General features: G+C 38.9%; 1 long non-coding RNA gene across 1 annotated transcript; it reads right to left on the bottom strand.

Moving 5' to 3' along the window:
- Window positions 1-2,318: 2,318 nt before the first annotated feature.
- Window positions 2,319-3,672, bottom strand: LOC132160110 (uncharacterized). The gene is made up of 4 exons (XR_009437950.1): window positions 3,006-3,672; window positions 2,703-2,880; window positions 2,514-2,590; window positions 2,319-2,419 (listed from the first exon to the last, which is right to left on the bottom strand). It is a non-coding gene; the product is annotated as an uncharacterized LOC132160110 (long non-coding RNA).
- Between the last annotated feature and the right edge of the window lie 1,114 nt (window positions 3,673-4,786).

Here is a 4,786-nt window from a genome sequence, read left to right as displayed (position 1 = left end):
GGAATACTTTCAGAAACCACTGTCGGTAAACACAATCCGCCGTGCCATCAGCAGATGCCAACTAAAGCTCTATCATGCAAAAAGGAAGCCATATGTGAACATGGTCCAGAAGCGCCGTCGTGTCCTGTGGGCCAAGGCTCGTTTAAAATGGACTATTTCAAAGTGGAATAGTGTTTTATGGTCAGACGAGTCCAAATTTGACATTCTTGTTGGAAATCACAGACGCCGTGTCCTCCGGGCTAAAGAGGAGGGAGACCTTCCAGCATGTTATCAGCGTTCAGATCAAAAGCCAGCATCTCTGATGGTATGGGGTGCATAAGTGCATACGGTATGGGCAGCTTGCATGTTTTGGAAGGCTCCGTGAATGCTGAAAGGTATATAAAGGTTTTAGAGCAACATATGCTTCCCTCCAAACAACGTCTATTTCATGGAAGGCCTTGTTTATTTCAGCAGGACAATGCAAAACCACATACTGCAGCTATAACAACAGCATGGCTTCGTCGTAGAAGAGTCCGGGTGCTAACCTGGCCTGCCTGCAGTCCAGATCTTTCACCTATAGAGAACATTTGGCGCATCATTAAACGAAAAATACGTCAAAGACGACCACGAACTCTTCAGCAGCTGGAAATCTATATAAGGCAAGAATGGGACCAAATTCCAACAGCAAAACTCCAGCAACTCATAGCCTCAATGCCCAGACGTCTTCAAACTGTTTTGAAAAGAAAAGGAGATGCTACACCATGGTAAACATGCCCCGTCCCAACTATTTTGAGACCTGTAGCAGAAATCAAAATTGAAATGAGCTCATTTTGTGCATAAAATTGTAAACTTTCTCAGTTTAAACATTTGCTATGTTATCTATGTTCTATTGTGAATAAAATATTGGCTCATGTGATTTGAAAGTCTTTTAGTTTTCATTTTATTAAAATTTAAAAAATGTCCCAACTTTTCCGGAATTCGGGTTGTAAAACATGACAACACACAATTGTCACGATTATTAGATGGAGTGCCCATGAACTTCATTAGAGGGCACTCCACTCAGGACCATTCCACCCATCAACCACCAGATGTCACTTGGACACTAGCACCTCTCATACTGTTGCACCACACCCGAACTACATTACCCATGAGTCACTGCATCACAATCACCCTGCCACACCTGCACCTCATTCATCAGCCAATTTCCTTGCCACACCTGCACCTCATTTACACGCACACATAAAAGCAGCACACTCACTCTCACTCAATGCGAAGTCTTGTTTAGCCAGTCTGACATTTCCGAGTGTTTTTCCCTGTGTTTGTTATTCCTGTTTTTTGACCTTTGGACTGTGTATTCCGACTCTGTTTCTCTGCTGCCTGTCCCGATCTCTGCTTGTTTTTGGTTACGATTCTGGTTATCCCTGACACACCTGACGCCATTCCTGATCTCTGCCTGTATTACCATTCTGTGGAATAAATGCTGCATATGGATCCGAACGCCTCCGACTTATTGTTACAGAATGGTAATACAGGCAGAGATCAGGAATGGCGTCAGGTGTGTCAGGGATAACCAGAATCGTAACCAAAAACAAGCAGAGATCGGGACAGGCAGCAGAGAAACAGAGTCGGAATACACAGTCCAAAGGTCAAAAAACAGGAATAACAAACACAGGGAAAAACGCTCGGAAATGTCAGACTGGCTAAACAAGACTTCGCATTGAGTGAGAGTGAGTGTGCTGCTTTTATGTGTGCGTGTAAATGAGGTGCAGGTGTGGCAAGGAAATTGGCTGATGAATGAGGTGCAGGTGTGGCAGGGTGATTGTGATGCAGTGACTCATGGGTAATGTAGTTCGGGTGTGGTGCAACAGTATGAGAGGTGCTAGTGTCCAAGTGACATCTGCTGGTTGATGGGTGGAATGGTCCTGAATGGAGTGCCCTCTAATGAAGTTCATGGGCACTCCATCTAATAATCGTGACAACAATAAGTAGAGCAATGTGTCATTACATATAATGTAATGGTGGTGTTTATATCTTTATATATATATATATATATATATATATACATACATTGTGTTAGCGGATCATTATATATATATATATATATATATATATATATATATATATATATATATATATATATATATATATATATATATATATAAATGATCCGCTAACACAATCATCCGCTAATACAGTTTCATCGTAATTATTAGTCTGTAAGAATCTAGAAAATGATATGATGGTAGTAAGGTTATTTACCTTGCTCTACATGCCAGACATCATAGAATTGGTTGACATTGTGTTCCCTGAGGAATTTTTGTATTTGCAGATGTCGGTCAGTAACAATGCAGTCCAGAGGCTCTCCATGAGCATCCAAAAAGTCAAGACCTCTCTTCAAACCTTCCTTTTCCATGTGGTAACTTCCTCCCACTTAATTACTCTGACAAGTGATTAAAATATAATTACTTTTTTGCGTTTAAAATAAAACATTCAAGTTTTCCAGGACGTTGCATCAAAGGTTTCTGCTCATTTACCTGGACGAGTTGTACATCAACAACGGTGTTTGTCTCCAGGTCCATCATTGTGTAACTGCCATATTTGGTAGAGTGCCCTTCAAAAACAAAAATACATAATCTCTTATTACACAATGTGCCTTGTCTATAAGATAAATTCTATATTTTTTTCTTTATAAAAAAACAATGTAAATTTGTCCCACAATGTACCTAGTGAGTCAGCCCTCATATCTCCTCCAACAATGACCTTTTCCCTTTGAGCCAACAGCTGTAGCATCTCATCCTGCCAGTTTCTCCATTTGTAAACAACAGCAGGCTCAATGCACATTTGTGCATGATGACTAAAGGTGTCGTACTTGAAAAGATGTAACTTCATAGCTGCAAATATCTGACAACACATAGAGAAAAGTTGGTAAACAGTAAATTAATAAATGAATAAACATAAAAATTTTACATTATAAATGTTTAGTCTCATGTAACTGCAAAGCTATTAATTATTTCATTTACAAATACCTTTTCAATTGTGAAAAATGAAGCACCACTGAGATACACAGCAGCAGAAAGGTGAAGGTTTCCAGCTGGAGTACTGCCCAAAATCGGCTGACTGTTCCATTTCCGTGAGAACTGACAATGGTGGCAGAGTTGTTCAACACGAAGAAATGTTCAATCCTTTGTGATCTTATATGACAGCTTCTATGACATACCGGGCACAGCTCAAACAGTTCCATGATGCAGGTCTCAGAGACAATATATTTACACATTTTTGGAATAGGGCTGGATTCTTGAGCTCTGAATAAAAAAAAAAAAAAACATCAATTTACATAAGCACTACATAAAAATTAGATATGCTATAATTAAAACAAACATTATTCTAAAATATAATATAAACTTATGACAAGTCTTTTGGCTGTTATTGATGTGTCTGCCTCTGCAGGATTAAATGTGACATCAGTCTCTTGTGCTGTTAGTATTGAAGAGCATTCCTGTAGGATATCTTCATCTTCCTCAAGGTCCAGACAAGGTCTCTTTGATGAAGTCTTGAGGGGCGTGGAAGACGCAACAGCTGTATGAGAAACTAATTTCGTGCTAACATCAAAACTTGACAATGTTGTCTCTTTCTGGACACCTGGAATATATAATTCAGCAAAGATTCACTTTCTCTATCGTGGCTATTAAATTCAATTCAAATTTATTTGTATAGTACTTTTCACAATACACTGTTTTAAAGCAACTTTACAGAAAATGAATTTCAAAATGTGCATATAAAAATACAATTAGTTAATACAATTATATAATATTATATTGTATACTATATAATATAAATATAGTTAAAATCATAAACATACTGATACTCCTGTGGTGTGTTTGAAGCGTCCTCAGTGACAGTTGTGTACCAACACTGCATAGCTGTGATGTTTCTGTCTGCACGCCAATATCCCTCGTTCTACAGCTTCGTGTCGATGTGCTGGCCTTTGTATAAACATAGCAATTTTGATGTCTTGTCTTTACAGAAAACATACAGTTTTTAATACAATATCCTTAAAAAATATATTTATACGTGTGGATACACACTATACAAACCAGGTTTAAATTATATACACAGACATTCTACGACGACGACAACAACTTTAGACGCATTTGTTATTGAATTGGCTGACATCGACTGAAATGACTATTTTCTCAAAAACATTAAATACACTTACTTCTTCTGGAGGTGACGTTGGATTGCGAACAGAAGGCAACGATCCACACTTGAGGATTAACTTTGAAGCAAGACCTGCTTTGAATTGACCCTCGTTCTCAAAACAGTCAAAAAATGATTTGCGCAAACATAAACGTGTTTTGGAATTTTGAGTGGCGCCTTCTAGTGATGCGTGGGTCTGCTTTTTTTCCAACCCGCGGGTCCCGCATTTATGAAATTATTTGGCCCGCCCCGCACCGCACCGCACCACTGTATCTATTTTTACAACCCGCCGCCCCGCCCCGCCCCGCCCCGGCGACCATTAAATAGACATGCATTGTAATGGAAATGAAAACAGCCTTTATTACAGCCTGAAAGTGCAGAAACATCGCCCTGTTAACTGACAACAACAGACGATTAAGTATGAATGAATGAAATGAACCATTTATCAGGTCATGTGATAACATTTTTTAAACATTTACAAAGCAGCGTTTGTAATCATCTAATAGGCTGGCCAACAATTTACAACCTAGTACGCTACATATAACCAATGAACTTTTGATTATTTAGCACATGGAAATGTTCATTTGGCGTTTTTGCGTTCGCTGTGCAA

This window comes from Carassius carassius, chromosome 16 (genome assembly GCF_963082965.1).
Source record: "Carassius carassius chromosome 16, fCarCar2.1, whole genome shotgun sequence".
Lineage (NCBI taxonomy): Eukaryota > Metazoa > Chordata > Actinopteri > Cypriniformes > Cyprinidae > Carassius > Carassius carassius.
Note: the sequence above shows the minus strand (reverse complement) of the source record. Positions and strands in the feature narration are given on the sequence as shown.